Here is a 17,660-nt window from a genome sequence, read left to right as displayed (position 1 = left end):
AAGGGGCCTGTATGGTGTGCGGTGGAGCTGGCAGTGGGGTGGGGGTGGGGCATCACCATGCGGGACAGGAAAGGCCATGAAAGCTCTGTGAAGGCTAAGCTAGGCCCGCGGGACACAATTAAGTCTCTCAGAGAGTTCCAAAAACAGAGCCAGCGGTCAGGGAAAGCACTTCTCCCTCTCTCTCCCCCCCTCTCTCTCCCCCTCTCTCTCATCTATCTATCTCTCTTGTTCATGATTGACTGAAGACAGTGAGTAAACAGGGCGGGGGATGGGGTTAAATATAATTTCCCCTTTAGATACCTATGCATTGCACAGGACATACCGGACTATGCAAGGACATACCAAAACAAATAAATAACATTACACTTTGGTGGTATGACATAAATGTAAACACCACATATTGTTTAGTATTCACAACTGACCTTCCTACAAGACACAGAGAAGCTAAAAGACTACACACAAATGATGGTGAATAACAGTGGAATATGTGGCCTGTAAGAGCCTACAAGACAGTAATGAAAACCCAAATTAGCACATTCAGTGTTGCCGGACATGTGTCTCCTTCCGTGAGTCATAAACATCACCATCCTCGTGACAAAAATGTGGAAGAGGCTCTACTTGACACCTAGTTTGGACCCCAAAACACTCCGTTGCCGCCCTGCATTGTAAGAAGGGCTGACCAACATCTGCTTTCCATTGGGGACTCTCATTAAAACACACGGTAAACACCAGGCCTGAGCCTCTGATGTTGGACCATGTTAAGTCTCACACTATCCAGAGGCATTTGTACAGAGACCCTGACAGCTCTATTGCTTCTGAGAGGCGGTAAGGTGTTCCTCCTGTTGTCGGGGTGTGTGTGTGTGTGTGTGTGTGTGTGTGTGTGTGTGTGCTGGAACAAAGTTCCCCTCAGGAGACCAGACCTCACCTTGTCACTCCCCGTGCCCCATTTGTCTCCCCAAAGGCACACAAAACATTTATTTAGTTGCTCCAAAAAAAAAAAAAGAAAGAAAACTCCTTCAAAGCGAGAGTTCAAGCTGGACAGGAAGCACACTCCTGACGTGCCTAATTAAAACCAGAGGAGGGCCGTTCCATGTTTACGTTCTTAGCGCGCTTGCTTCTGCGCAGATGATATGCCTACTTACGGGACACCGGCTCGCCCGCTGCAGATCTCACAGTGGGGTGTCGGGGCTGGCAGTGACTCTCACCACCAGCCTTAATGAAGGGAGGCAGTGTGCCATGATTGAGTGAGGTCTCTGTTTCTCACACCACACCACCAACAGAGAACAATATGACTGGGAACAGAGACCTTTAAGCAATTGACAAAATACATCCAATCTCTTCCACCCACACGCATAGGCAATTTTGGTTTCGGATCTTATCTAAATGCAGCTCTCTCTCTCTGCTTGCTCTTGTCACTTAGCACCCACTGTGTGTATAATGTCCTTAAACACCCCTTTAACACTGACAAGACAACAGCTGAATGCGAAGGACACGGAGACGCAATGATTACAAAAGTGCCCTTGGAGATTCTAAGCGTAAATTAATAATGCTTGTAATGTAAATAATTAATTAAAAACGTCCCAGGAAACGAGAGAGAGGTGCTTGTGACGAGCCGTTTGGTCAGGGATGAGTTGCCAGTTAAAGAGCGTGAGCCCTGATGGCACCCGCGCAGCGTTCCTGATTTCATGGGCAGGTCTGTGGGAGCACAGAGGCCAGACCCCATGCTGGGTTACGAGTGTCAGGAGTCTTGCGGCTGGATCGTTTCCTTGCGGGGACGGACCCGACTGTGGGACTCCCTCATAAACGCACACATGTGCCCGTAACACACTGCATCTCGTGTTTGGTGAGGAATGTGTTTTCGGCTTTCGGCAAGTTCAGTGTTTAGACACTTCACAAGGCTTTGAGTCACTTCACACGTCAAAGATGCAGTATATTTAATATACCGGTTATCGGAAAGACTTGTCAGTTTAGAAACGGTATATACCAGTAGAATAGAGGGAAGAAAATTTGATAGTATGTCAACTGTAGGTTCTTGAGTATGTGCTTATATATAGCCTCTTAACTTGCCTGGTATCAGGATTTCTCGCCCTAAGATGCTATGTTGCGTTATCCTGGCCTGCTCACCACTCTGTCCTTGTCATACACAGAGACATACTTCAGGAGAAGTTGTGCCTCGTTAAGTCCCAGGAGCACTCCTGAGAGGAGGAGGAGGAGGAGGAGGAGGAGGGGGTGCTAAGGGGCTAGGCATACTTTCCACCAGGCACTCCTGTAAAACCTCCTAAAACACCATCAGAAGCATTCCTCCTCCGGGCAGAGGAAGGGGCGAGCTGGGAGACGTCAAGTAAAATCACCCTCAACACAAAGGGCCCTCCGCAACTTCAGATGTAATCTTCAGGTGCAAGTGCAAAAATGGCCGCACATAAACAGTCTAAACAAGCTGTGAGAACTTTACAACCTCGCAGTGCTTTCAGTCTGGAAAAACAAAGCAAAGGCGGTGGGAGCTTATCAAAAAGAGAACAGCCGGTCAACAAGCTCTGTTTGCTATACAGGATGGGGTCCATTAGAGGGACCTGATAGGTCTGCACTATGGGGACTGCCTTTGGAGAAAGAATGAAGTTGGGGGTTAACCTACTACTCTCATAAGGCATTTTGGTTACAATAAGCACCACTTCAGGTCCTCGGGCTGTGGGAAAGGGAGTTTACATGATTGCGTCACGGTGATTTATTGGGTGAGGTAGGGGGAGCAGTGCAAGAGTGCAACATGAGTCCTCTTGGAGGACATCCAAAATGAGGTCCCCAAAGAAACACAAGTCAGTAGGTTTCCACCACAAAAGATGATGGATACGGGGCAACAGGCAGAGACAAATGTGCTTGCTAAGTCAGGGTAACAGATCTATAGCCTTAAGTCATGACAACACTCAAGTGCAATGCTTTCTTGAGGATGTATCTGCACATAGCAGAAAGGACACCAAATGAACCTGCTTTCGTCTGAATTCTTCAGGGTGGATGTTCTGCAGAACTGAAATCAAATTAAAATAAAGTAGATCCTCATCTATTAGATGGCATCTAAACTTGTCTTTAAAGCTTTTATTCCCTGCCTTTCCAACCTAGAAAGGTTATAAATATGCTAAAATGCATCAAATTGCATTGCCGTTGAAGGACGGTTTCATTATGAGACAATAAGAAGGCCTTGAGGAAGGAGTGTGTATTACTGGCTCCTGGACTGATGGTGAAAACTAACATACATGTGCCACTCGTCTAAAAATATACAGACAGAACCAGTCAACAGACACAACAGACTGGTCTTGTCATTAAAAACAGGACCACACAAAAAGTATGACTCAGTTTTGAAACCCTCTAAACTGTGGTTGTTTTTGGTTCTGACTGCAGACTGCTAAAGAACACCATCTGGATCTGTTTTGTTAGAAAAAAAACCCCAGTGAAGGTACTATCCTATCCCATTGTTTTAGTTTGTGATTTTTCTATGTGATTTTTGTGTATTTGTAACAGTTTAAGGTGGCAAAGTTTGAAGGGGCTAATCAAAAGTAGCATTAATACCTCACAATAAAGCTGAGCAGCTTAGCAAAATCAACAGCTTTCAAAGCCATGATCTCTAACATTCACAAAATACAGAGCCCAATTCAGAGCTCAGTTCCAAATGCCACAATCCTCTCATAGGCCCAGGGAATAACAGAGGTCTCGCCAAAAGCTGACAGACAGTTTCTGATTTCAATGTGCTGGGCTTTGAGCTGTGACAGAATCCGTCAAATGGCAATGATATCAGTGATGAAAAAGAAAAGATTACCAGGGGGAGTGGGCTGTGTGTGTGTGTGTGTGTGTGTGTGTGTGTGTGTGTGTGTGTGTGTGTGTGTGTGTGTGTGTGTGTGTGTAGAAATAAAATGGTATCTTTTCAGGGCTTACAGAAGAATCACCCTCATGAACTAAAATCTTTTCCCTTCTTAGAAGCAGCACATATCTCCAACCCAGGTTTCTGTTAAATGCAAACCTGAACTTGTCTCCGGCCCATAGCACCCCTTGCACCTGTAGTGACATGGTGAAAGCCTCCAAATAGCACATTGAGGGCTATGGCATCGATCAGATCAGATCACGTGCACACACACTACTGGATGAGGGAGGAGGGTGGGATGACAGGCTCCTTCAGAGATCTCCAGACCATCTGCTTTTACTTAGACTAAGAACACACAACACCCTCCACAGTCAGAGCTCATGAAAAACACACACACACACACACACACACACACACACACACACACACACACACACACACACACACACACACACCCACACACCCACTGCATGTGGTTTATGGCTACTGATTCTTTTCTCCTGCGTTGTTTCACATGACTCGAAGACATTTCTTAAGTTCCTTATAGACCAGTTAAAACGTTATCTCTCTAAGGCAGCACCTGGGTCAAATGTCACTGTAAGTCTAGAAATTAAACAAAGTTTGACGACGGTGGGACTCTTCCATAACAGAGGACAATCAGGAAAGCTCTGGACCCTTAAAAACGTTCTCTGTACCCTCTACCCCTATTCCACACTGGAGCTCATTAGTGCACCCAAACACTGCCCTGCGTAATCCTGCAGCTCAACTGGTAAGAGAAAGGATCTAACACTGCCAAGTTCATAGGTTCAATTCCTAGGAGACACAAAAACATGTCAAATGTATAATTGTTTTGCTTTGTTTTTGGATGTTATCATCTGCTCAATAAACAAATGTAATGAAAATGCATCAGCCCGCTTTACCATGGGGTACCTTCTCTGAAAACAAACAGCTGGGCCTCAGCAGCAACTGCCTCTTCTAATGCTGCACACCTCCATCTCTGGGCATGGGCCTCACCAACAGGTGCTTATAATTAGGTCAAACCGGCGTGACTGCGAGCTGGCAGCGGAGTGTGTGTCTAATCTTTGGGAACGCGTCCAATGTTATCACTTCCTGACGATTGTTCTCAGCCCCGGGCGAGATCGCACAAGTTTAATTTACCGCTCGTCCGTTCCGTACTCCGCCACCGCAGCGTATGCGTATGCATCTGCATCACCGCGGACATCTGCCGCACCTTTTCTTAAGATCTGTGAAGCGCAAGCGGAGGACGCCATACCTCTTTGTCAGAGGCACCAACCGTTACAAATGTGGGTATTGCACCGGTATATGGCTTTCAAATAGCTTTAACAAAGTCTCACACTTTAGCGCAGTGCATGCTCACAATTCAAGTGAGGCAGATATGGAGATGATGAAAGGAGAGAGAGAGAGAGAGAGAGAGAGAGAGAGAGAGAGAGAGAGAGAGAGGGGAAGAGATTAAGGGCGGTGGAGATTAGACTTCATGGTCTATTTCTCTCATTTTCTCTTCTAATGGCTAAGGTAATGATATGAGAGAATCCCTCAGCGGCTCAGAGGAAATACCTTCTGCCTTTTCAAGTGGCTGCCACACACGTCTACAAAAGAGCCACCTCTATCTCACCGCTGTGATGTGAGGACCGGAGCCTTTGATGAGGAGTTCTCCTCCTATATGCCTTAGCTTAGTATGAGGTCACAGTGGCTGCCACCGTACCCTCCTCCATCATCCCCGGCTACCGCAGGCATGTTTTAACACATGACCCCTCGAATACCGCTCGGCCGCCGCCACCGCCACACACACATTTCAAGCGCTGTTTGGCTGAAAGTTTTATAAAGTGGTATTAAAAAATCATGAGGCACTCTCTGGACAAGGCCCTTTAATCATTTCCTCCCCTTGGGGGGTGAAAATAAAAATCTACAACATGGAGATTTAATCTGCTGTTAAACACCAGAGCTATTATGGCACGGGTCTCCAAGGTAGCAGCACATCCACAGGGGATGGGCTGGAACACGCAGACGAAAAGCTGAAAAGGTAAAAGCCAAATGGTGTACAATGATCCCAGCAGGAGACATACACTCAAAATATTTTGAGTACCAGAAAAAAAAAAAAAAGAAATGGGCTGATCAGAAACACGTTGTCTGTGCTCGGGCCAGTTAATGTGTTGGTGTAGCTCAGCAAACCAGACAACTAATATTTTGTTCCAGAACTCCCTGCTGTGCTTAGAAGCAATAACCAATCGGCATTTTATTACAGAGACGTGTGTGGCACTTTGGTAGACCCTGGGATTTTCCAACCATTCAGTGAGGGAGGTGCACACACACACACACACACACACACTCCACAGAATCCAGTGCAGTGGCCACTGAGGCCATTTGCTCTCATCTCCTCCCAGCCCTCAAGCCCAATATGCATCAGACTGTCTGTTTCCAAATGGAAGAGAACCCAGGCAGCAAAATGTCCTCTTAACAAATAGCATGGCTGGGCGGAGGTTTGTGGCACCCACTCCTCTCCACAACTCTCTGCGGTCTAAACCTGAGGAGTGGGTTGGTGGAGCCACACACTCTTGCCCTGCCCGAGATCGTTTTCCTGCTCCCGCAGGTACCGCTTAAGCCACTGAGGCTTTTTAATAAAGCGCCTGATCAGTCCCTGGGCTGCTATTCCATGCTGCCGAGGCAGGCAGGCAGGCGAGCCAGTGTGTCTAATGGACTACTGATGAGTGTGAGTGCCCGTGGGAGAGAGCGTAATTAGGATCAGCGGGGCACGCCCGCAGGAGCTGGGCTGCGGTGACGGACGGGTGGAGCCAGGCGAGGTGCGGGTGACTGAGGCGGAGGAGATGCAGGGCCTGACGTGGGGCTTTATGAGGGTATGGCTCTGGGGCTGCACTGGCTGGCTGTGGGGCTTTATGAGGGTATGGCTCTGGGGCTGCACTGGCTGGCTGTGGGGCTTCATGAGGGTATGGCTCTGGGGCTGCACTGGCTGGCTGTGGGGCTTTATGAGGGTATGGCTCTGGGGCTGCACTGGCTGGCTGTGGGGCTGAGGGGTAGTATGGGTACAATAGAGCCCGCTGGAGCAATTAACACTGACAATCGGATTTGCATGTTATCTAAATATGTATACAAGTCATTACACTACAATTACGCTGTGGGGAGGTGGAAAGGGGGGAGTCTATGACCCACTTCTGTCTTAAGATATGTACCACGTTCACTTCCTTTCAAAATCAAAGGGGGGAATTTTTTTCTGCTTGCATCAACTCTTCTGTGGGTTACATTTTTATGAGATTCCTTTGCCGATCTACAAGAATGCAAATAAACAGCATAACAGCCGACCCTCCGCAGCTAAACGAACTGACTCTGACACATTTCAGCACGCAACGTGGTACGCTAACGTTTCATTTGTGGGCTGCAGCATATTGTTCAGTCTGTCAGTTTGTGTGTGTTTTTTTGCTGGCACGCCCTTCAGGCTGTACGCCTAATTTACTGCGCCTAACCCAGAGCAGTGCCAGAGATGGAGAAGCCAGTGGAGAGTAAAGCTCCAAACATGCTCAGTTTCATCCAGCTTCTAAAGGGCATGCTGTTATTTAAACCACCTCTCCAGAAAAACCACCGCTGTGGCAGGGAGACAGACGTCATATTCAGCGTCCCGGTTCTGCTTTGTGTCTATAAATTGTCCCTAACTGCATAATGGCCTGACATCCAGTCATAATAATTTCCAACCAAAACAGGCCTTTAATTAATACGCCACCGGCCACTGTAAGCCCTTAACATGTGTTTAGTTTGTTTTAATTAGTATTTTGCTAATTGGTTTGGTTCACCCACGAGTAATTATTATGTCCATTTTTGTATTTGGTTGTGCCTCAACTGTGTGTTTGCTTGTGTGTGTGTGTGTGTGTGTGTGTGTGTGTGTGTGTGTGTGTGTGTGTGTGTGTGTGTGTGCGTGTGAGTGTATTTGTGTGTAAGGAAGGAATCTAATCACATCATCAGCTAGATATTTTTGTGAATGTCTAGTAGCTGTCATTTAAGTTGTGTAAATATTATGTGTCTCTGTTATGGTGGTAAACCAGGATAACAGAGCGTTTTCTGATAATATGAAAGAATGGCAGTAAAAAAACACAACAGGGACATTAGATAAACCACCAATAGATAAACCATGTGTGTGTGTGTGTGTGTGTGTGTGTGTGTGTGTGTGTGTGTTTGTGTTCAGTCTATGATTTGGTGTATGTATAAATATATACACATACATATACATACACACACACACACACACACACACACACACACACATATACATATCTATCTATCTATATCTATATATATATATGTATATGTATGTGTGTGTGTGTGTGTGCGTGTGTGTGTGTGTGTATGTGTGTGTGTGTATGTATGTGTGTATGTATGTATATATGTGTATGTATATATTTATACATACACCAAATCATAGACTGAACTATCTACGGCAAACTATCTTTGGGCACAAAGGGAAGCCTGTTTCATTGTGGACTGGCCCCTGCACTCCCAATGTGAAACTTGATGCACAGGAGCATACCACAGACACGTTGCCAAAACCAAGACAGAGAAAACAGAGGGAGGGGGCTAAATAAGTGGTGGGGTGGTATGGGGTGGATTTCGGGAACAAATCCCTGCTGGAGCGACGGAGGCAGAGAGAAAGACCAGAAGCTGGAGGACTCCCATTGCAGCCATGAAGTTATGCCTGAGTCAGGAGAAGCGACCCAGCAGCTGACTGCATGCAGAGAAGCTATGAAAACAAGGGCGGACTGTGCGAGTGAGCAACAGAGGACTACACTCTCAGACGTCTGGCCAAGCGCTCGCTGCTCACTGAACGCGTTTGTTAGGAGTAGCTAATCCATAAAGACACTAAACAAAATGCTCTCTGTATGGGGCTATGTAGAGGCCCTTTTTCACAAGGACGCCTGTACAGCCAAGCCTCTATTACTGAACACTAGAGCACTTCCTCAGCCTTAATTCAGCGGCATTGTTTCTCTCAGCAGCGCTACTTTTCTACCCTGGGGGAAAATTTTCCCAATTATGATCACGAATGATAACTCTTTCAGCGGAGTCGGAGTTGCGATTGAAAACAGGAAACTGAGCAGTTAACTCTAAATGAAGTGAAGAAAGGGCCCATATATAGGGGCCGTTTTCACCCGTGACAGGATTTCCAGTGAAAGGCAACCCTGTTAGGAAAAACAATCAGCAGTCACACTGGTTAAGGGGTGTTGCCGCTCCCCGCCATGGTGACAAGTACAGTACATTGGGAAATTCCAACTCTGAGCATCCTGAGAATGGTTAACACACCAAGCACCAAGCTGAGTGAGAATTACACCATGTGTTGGTGTGAGTGTGTGTGTACATGTGTTTGTTTGTCAGTTTGCTAGTGTGAACGTGTGTATGAGACAGAGAGAGAGAGAGGGTGGAGAGAGAGAGAGAGAGAGAGAGAGAGAGAGAGAGAATATTACATACAAAAATACCTAACCTTACTGTATATGCACTTTATTCGAGCAAAGGGCAGTTCTAGCTGCACTTTTGAGGACACATCTGCATGCTTAAGTTAAGCCTCCTTAGCAAGCAAAGCAAAGCCTTTTGCACCAAATCAGAAACTTTATCCTGATGTTGCTCTGTGGTGTCCTGCTCAGCAGTAGTTTTAAATGAGCATATTGCTTGTGGACACAACAACCTTGAGGACAAATGTGGCACAGCGCTATCTGTGAGGGAAGCATCTGGATCACCTTAGACCTGCTAGGCACCTCTTCAAGAGCACGCTGGCCATTCAGTCCATCTCCAAATCAGTGCCTGTCGTATCTGCAGGGTCCAGCTTGTCAAACACTCACTTTTTAACTCATTACAAGCTCAGCACATGCATTATAGAGGGAAACCAACCAAAAGAGAGATAAGCACCAAGAATCCTTGGGCCAAAGCACAAACAAACAGTCTGTTTCCTCTCGATAAAGGGCACTTGTCAGCAGCTGTAGTTTCTTGGCCCGTCCACTGCTGGCTGAGACTGAGATCATTGTGTGTCTGGGTTTGTGCGTGCATTCATGCAGGTGTGCTTGTCTGTGAGCGTGTGCGTCTGGTTCAACATGGGCGTCTCTCGGCTTTGATAACCATCTCTGGTCATCATGAAAGGCCCACTGAACTAAGCACATCGCTCTCACACAAATGAATCATGCAAGTTTAATTTTTTTTGCATGCATCTCTGCAGCAAAATGTGAACCCCATCCATTACAAGCAAGCACCTGATGCCAGGAGGAGCTAATGGAGGGTACTCTGGCAATCGAAAAAAGCAATTTTCTCATGGAGCCGGAAGATACTCTATTTAGCTCCCAGGCTCTCCACGGACCGTCAGCACTGGGGCATGCAGGACCTGGTGCACGGTACTGGGAAACGAGTGATGACCCGGCCTCATTTTCTGCCGGCTCTGTAAAATCCATCGATACGGACGTGCGCGACAGGAGGGATGAGAGAGTGCAGGAGGAGGTGGAGGCAGAGGTGCAGATAGCGTGGGGAGGAGAGGAAAAAAGAAAAAAAAATGAATCACCTGGGCTGATTAGGCCAGAAAAACTGTAGTGGGGATCAAACGAGGCCTGACGACCAGCTCATTTGCCGGCGCGTCAGCGGATATTAGCGCAGACGGAGCAGGCACTCCGAACACTGGCGCCCCGCCGAGTGGAACCGCAGATTAATTTAGAGTGGCTCAGCCCTTTAATGACTGATTCCACGCCTGCCCATGCACCACAATGCAACCGCCTCCCCCACCAAGGGCCAGAGAAACACCAGCACAGCACCGTCTGCAACCAGATCACCGCAACAGAGCAGAGGCTGAAAACTACTACTGGTAGACCTTTACATGCTTGAGAGGTAGTTCACTGAACAAGACAAAATGCTGATCAGACTAGGAACAACAATACAGGGTGAAGAAATAAAATCTGATCTATCTTCATAGACGGTGAAAAAACTCGAATGAATATCTGACCAGTCTGTGTGGACAGGAAATGTCGTCCTGAAATATCATGAAGCTAGAAGTTCAAGTCCAACTTTAAATCAGCACAACGGAGGAATTGGCATGGAGCTCCCCTTACGGTAGTTAACGTTGACGCTGAACGTATACTATCGCTGAATATCCTGACACTAGTAGAAACTTGGGTGGCAAGCTAGCCAACATAGCTATCACAATAACATTACCAGGAAGCCGACGCAAGAGCACTTATTACTAGCATCAATGTCCTAGCGTGTTATGACAAACTTGCTAACATCGCTAACGAACCTGGCGGCTCCAGAAACGTACATAGCGCAGTAATATGCCTACGGACCCTTGTATGGCAATGGCACAGAGGCCATTCTTCATATTAAACGTTATTGTAGCGCCAAAACATTTTTTAAGCTGTTATTTTAAGCTAAAATTGCTAACCCTAACCCTAAGGTAAAATTGCTACATAATGTTACTTAAATTTAGCTTTTAACAGTTGTCCCGAACACACAATAAAATACAGTAAATTCATTATTCATTCCATGTCATTCAGACAGCTTTGGTTAGTTGGCAAGCAATGCTTCACATTTACTCATAGCAACTTCACTGTTTCAACAGCAGTTTCGTCAAATAGCATCCATGTTACTGTCGCAGTATCTAGTCCAATAACCACTGTCATAGCAACAAGGTAATATGTTGAGACTAGGTGACACATTCATTGAAACCTCCATCATTACCACTGCATTACCCTGCCATAGATATGGCAGATGCTATATTATTTGATCATTTTCCAAAACATGCGATGATATTTCTCAATGTCACATTACTATTAGTCATATTTGTAATGAAACCTCTCATACTTTGATGACTTGGATAGTTTATTTTGCAGGCTGTTTTATCATCTGTAATGACAATTATGGATAGTATTCTGAATGTACAATATTAGCAGTCATGATATCCAGTCATGAGATCTCTTATCTGTTATGACATGTCCATAACAGGGTTATGTCAGTCTCATGACAGAGTCCTCCGTTACCTTCTTCGTGTATCCAGGATTTGTGGATGGAAAATGTCACAGAGCTTACCAATGTAATATTTGTGATTATAAAGCTTTGGATCAAAGAGGCCTTAGGTTCTTTCACTAGGAAAGAGGACCAATAGGAAAGAACATATTTCTCTTTTGACCAGCATCCATTTCGTGTTGCAACATAGCATCACTGAGCTCTCAGCTTTGCAAATTCATCTTGAATTCTCTACAGCCATAAAGCTCCTAGCTGCTCTCCACAGGTCCGTGAAGAATGACGCACAATCCTTCACTGATGCTTTCTGGATGTCTCTTTTTAAACGGATGTGCAGTTTGCTGTGCAATTTGGTCTTTCTTTCCCCCTGTAGACATAACTATTGTTGCAGGAAAGCATAATTACTTCCCATCTCCCATGCCAACAATGTTAGGAAAACACAGCTCTGGGCAGCACTTCCAAAGCTTTAGTCATCCTCATTGGCAAGGCAACTGCATCACCAGATCCACCACTGCACTTAAGACCTCCTCAGCTTAAGACACAAATGCAAACTCTCAACCGCTGGGAGAAATACAATTACCCAGAATGCCCTCCACATCCCTCCAAGGACCAATGGACAGTTTGATGAGCAGACGAGCCAACATCAGCCACAAGACTACATCAACAACCGGGAGGTCATGGAGAGCGCATATGTCAGGGATTACTTAAGGTCAGCACTGCTGCGTGGAAAAGAGGCCACTTCAGCTCCCCAGAAAGCAGCACCTGGCGGGTCTCCTCAGGCTCACCTGAGGGCTGAGTGCAGTTATGACTTCAGCGTGCGGGCACACAAACCCGCGCAGCTTACCTCCGCTCACAGCAGCCCCGCTTTAATGGATCCCTCTGAGCCAGTGTCTTCATGCACAAGTGCCTGGCTAATTGAAACCTGATTTCTTTCTCCGGGGCCTCCACTCTGCAGAGCAAGTGCAGCAAAGGCACACCCAACCCATATGCCACATATTCAAGTTTCTGCATTTCCACAGGCTACCGCAACTCTCCTTCATTTAGCTAAAGAGACAGATTAAACCCTTTGTGGTATAGGCTTATTATAGGTGTGTAATAAATTATTACTAAATCCCATTTAGGATGAACTGCCTAAAACAAGCCACTTTTAATATTATAGGGCGCTCTCTTCGACACACAGTGTTGTATAATTTAAATATAACGGTGCCAAAATTGGTCTCTTTCCTCTTGATTGATTTAAACTGGCAGTGGAGTCCTGCCCTACAGCAAAGGTGCCGCCAAAAGAGACATCCATCTGCTGACCCCGCGTGTCTCGGGAGACAATTCCAGCTCTGACGGGACCTCCTGGGCCGAACGATGAGTGCTGTCACTCCCCGTGGGAAAGCCGCCAGCTTGACGGCACACCAGTTACGCTTCAAGATCACAAACGAAACATGACATTTCCCGCAAATCATTCTGTAGGCTACTTGAGGGAACCCACACTTTCTACCTTCATTTTTATACCAAGATGTTTAAAGCAATATTACATTTTGAGACATTTTGATGTGTAACACTTCACAACTTGTATTACTGATATGAACCTGAATGGTACTTAACTGTGATTCGGACTAAACTATATAATTTCAGGCCACAAGACAGGATTCAAGTATCCTTACCGCCGCCACAGCAGAGAACTGTACAACACAAATAAATGAAATGCAACTATGTGGACACCAAAAAGAACAAAGAACGACCACAAAATTTCCCGAACCGACAAGAAATAACAGAACGCCTGTCAGCAATCTGATACACGGAGACAATTTAAAAGGAGAAAAGGCGATATTAAGAATACTTAGTGCACTATGCTTTTCCAAAGTAACCTACCTACATCAGAACTGCATATTGTGTTCTTGTAGGCTACTAAAAGAGGGGCAAACAATGACGCTCTTCAGAATAACAATGAATGGTTGGCATGACATCTAATTAAATTACTGCTGTCGAAGAATACCAATCAGATGCAAAATCCCCTCAACTGCCTTTACGACTGCTGGTCAATGACAACCATGCTTATATTATCATTTTAAAATCGTTACAAAGCCGATCGATTGAAAACTACGTTTACACAATGGCAGACATTTGAATACAGGAAATTAAAATCAGTTTCAAAACAATAAAAGCAACTTGTTCGTAGTTCTTACCTCAAATCCGGATTATACGGAGATGTTTGCCTTGGCTACGTTGCGCTCCTCTAGATGTAGCGGTATCAAATAATCAGATTTTTAGACTGTTGTATTTAACCGACTGGTTAAGTTCTCGGGATAATTCAAAACAAATACCTCAGTCTATAAATTCCTGTGCCGCTACAACTGTAGACCCAGTTTGGTCATGCGTTCTAAGTGCGGGACTGGTATGCCAACAGTTTTCTTAGGGAACTCGGTGCACGCTGAGGAGCGTATGAGCATCCACAGTGATCAGCCTACGAGGGCGGGCACTCAACACCAACGTTAACGCCTACTGTTAACTTATTTGCTTGAACACTGGGCCGTATCTCTATTTTATTTCCATTAAAGTTGTAAATAATAAATATACACTTGTTTATACTACGCAACCATTTCAAGTGCTGTCGGACAGATGAGTAGACTAACTGCCAACCATTCACAAATTCCTATTGACTCCTCCCTGAAATAAATAAGAGTGTTGTTTTACAAGTGGGCGGGGACTGTGGCAAAAGTGTTTGCTTTTCTCTGCGCCCCGCATGTCACCGAAACCACCACAGATGGTAGGCTAGATAAGAGAGCCTAAACGATTCTTCCTCTCCTCACTCCTCGCAGGTCATGACACTGACATTCCCAGTGGCATATACGTGATATACCCCAATCGCCCTTCATGAAAAAAAAAGAACCACAACTTTGTGGTATCTTGGGAATGTGCAGGAGTCGTGATTGATAAGATTTCAATGAGAGTCAAATACGGACATGATTCCTAGATGAATCTCTCTCTCTCTCTCTTTCTCTCTCGGTCTCTCTATCTCTTTCTCTCTCTGTCTCTTTCTCTCACACACATGCACACACAAACACACAGAACAGTCTCTGTATCCTTATTTCCAGGCACCAATTTCTGATGAGAAATATGCAGTGTTTCTCTAATGGACAAATCCCCAAAACTATTACAACTCCATGATCCCCCACCCCCTCCCCTCACACACACAGCAGTTTAGTAGTTAACTGTATGCTGCTTAACAACTGTCTGAACACTGAGACTGTATCTATGTCTGGGGGGCCACAGCTGCCTGTGGCCGTTGAGAGGAGAGACACGTGTTGGTGTGTTGTGTAGACACATGTGTTGGAGATTTGGCATGTGCTGTCTGCGTGTTATTGAAGCGGGACCCCTCTGGCCTTGTGAGAGGCTAGGGGGGTGTAGTGAATGTGATTTCAGTGGGAAGATTGGGGGAAGGAGAGAGCAGAGACACTCCTCCCACTCTCTTAAGAAAACACAGGAGACCGGGACCTCTCTCCCTCTCCCCCTGCACTGGTCATCATAAAACCGTCTATCAGAGCCAGGGTGTTAAACCGCGTTATTTACTCTCCCTGTGTTTCCAACTCCTTCAACCAGCTTTGCCTGTTGCTGCTCTGTGTTAACAGAGCCACAATGGGATGACACAAATCTCATGGTCATTTATTAGCCCCAGACAAAAGACGCCGTTAAATGCCTTCCGTTTGTGCTCCATTTGTTTCCTGATGAATGAGCCTTTGAGCAAGTGCTGCGACTGAAGGGGGCATGTGTGTTTTGAAAGACGTGATTGAGAGACTTCACTGAGAGTCTGCAAACTGCACATTTATCTCCGAGGTCTGCGAGGAACAACAAGCAAGGCGGGTGTCTTTCAGCCCCTACTGCAACCACTCACATAATCATCTGCATGGGGTTTAGAGATTCTTCACTGTCAGACAGATTTATTGTTTCATTTCCTAATAAAGATAATATTCAACTTCAGAGAGAAAGTATCACTAATTTACTCTGGCAGCATCAGACAAAGAGTCAGGACAGGATGTAAAAGCTCCTTAGAGACACTCTAAGCTTGTTTATGCCCCACTCTCTCACTCACTCACTCACACACACACACACACACACATTCCCCAGATTGTACTTCCATACTACACACAACACACCATTGTCACTGTTACCCCCCCCCCCCCCCCCCTCCCACCCCCCCACCCAGACACACAGATCCCAGGACATGAATATGTGCTCTCATTCACAATCTCGTCTAACACGCATTATTACAGCATACACACATGTGCGCACGCATACACACACACACACAAACCCACTCTATTGTCACTACCCAATGTTAACCCCCCCCCCCCCCTCCCTCTCCTTGTCCATCTTAGCTTTCTCCCCTGGCAGCCTCATTCTGTCAGGGGGCATCAGGCAGCACCCACAGGACAAGCTCCCTCCACTCCACTCCCCTGCCGCCTCGCACAGAAGCCTCCAGGGCCCGTTCCCGAGACGCAGGGAGTCTGGATCAGGCTGCACCCGAGCATTTAATCACCACACGGGGAAGACCGGGGTGAGAGCGCGGTTATCACACAGTCTGGGGCACCGGGAGTGTGCCATGATGAGCACATAACGGGACCAGGCCATCCAACATTTGGACCCATTGGGAATAAATCGTCTCTGCACACACATGGTCTGCATTACCCCCCAAATTAGTTACATGTCCCTATCTCTGATTGAATCTGCTGCAGTGGTCTTCATATCCTTAGAGCTAATACTGGGAGTAGGTAAGTAGTGAGCAGGCTGGATGTGTTTAGCTTTGAATGAGGACCCCCCCCCCCCCCCCCTCCAACAAGGTTGGAGGAGTGATAATGGAAGGTCATGGTAAAGGAGAGTGTCGTCCTCACATGAAATAGCTCCTTTTGTTTTAAAGTGTTGTGGAGAGGAGAAGTGTTTATCTGTAACTTAGCAACCAGTGAGAGCTATGTTTATGTCTTCATGAGTCCAGAGGTTGGAATAGAACGGTTTCTCTGTGTGCAAGGCACTTGAGAGGGAGTGAGAGAGAGAGAGGGAGAGAGAGAGAGAGAGAGAAAGAGAAGGAGAGAGAGAGAGAGAGAGAGCAAGAGGGAGAGAGGGAGACAGAGGGGAAGCAGAGCAACACACATGGTAAGGTGAAAGAGGCTTGCAAATGGAATTTCCTTTTTTAACCAAAAAGAAAACCGGTTGACACTGGTTCAGCGCTGTTGATGTAGTCCTCATATTTTGGTCATTTTCCCATGACAGACTTGTTGACTTGATTTAGTCTTTGTGTTCTGGCTGCAAATGATCCTCCTGAACCAGCTGATGCCAGAGCTCACTTACCCCAAACCCAGAGTGCAGTCTGCAGATCAGCAGATACATATCAGTGGACTGAGAGGGGTTCTGGAGAGTCCTTTGGGGATGTAGGGTCCGCGCCTACTGGAGCTCAGGCTATGTGGTCTGGTGAGGATACTTGGGGTGAAGAGGATGCAGAGGAATAAGTCATTAGCCTGCAGAAGCACACAGCTCTCCCTGAGGACAGGGATCAGTGTGGGATGATATAGGAATTCGGTTTGGACATGTCTTTCGCATATATATTTTTGGTAAGACTGTAGATTAATGTTATGATAGGAAAACCAGCAGGTTTATATTTGTGTCCTATCCAGATGCGTGTGAAATACACCACGTGAAGGTTCATGCAGTGTCTTGCTGCTACAGTGTGGCAAAGATGAATCTAAAGAAAACACTTTCAGTTTATCTTTTTTGAAAATCTTTCTTTTTGCCCAAAGGTTTTCTTTAACCATCCTGTGCCATT

General features: G+C 46.1%; 1 protein-coding gene across 1 annotated transcript in view; it reads right to left on the bottom strand.

Moving 5' to 3' along the window:
* Positions 1 to 14,490, bottom strand: part of tspan18b (tetraspanin 18b) — a 35,072-nt gene extending 20,582 nt beyond the window's left edge. The window contains exon 1 of the mRNA XM_012839105.3: positions 14,032 to 14,490. The gene's annotated coding sequence lies outside the window, so the exon portion shown is untranslated. The remainder of the gene's footprint in view (positions 1 to 14,031) is intronic.
* Between the last annotated feature and the right edge of the window lie 3,170 nt (positions 14,491 to 17,660).

Source organism: Clupea harengus, chromosome 3 (genome assembly GCF_900700415.2).
Source record: "Clupea harengus chromosome 3, Ch_v2.0.2, whole genome shotgun sequence".
NCBI lineage: Eukaryota > Metazoa > Chordata > Actinopteri > Clupeiformes > Clupeidae > Clupea > Clupea harengus.
The sequence above is the reverse complement of the archived record's forward strand: the minus strand, read 5'-3'. Positions and strand labels throughout refer to the sequence as shown.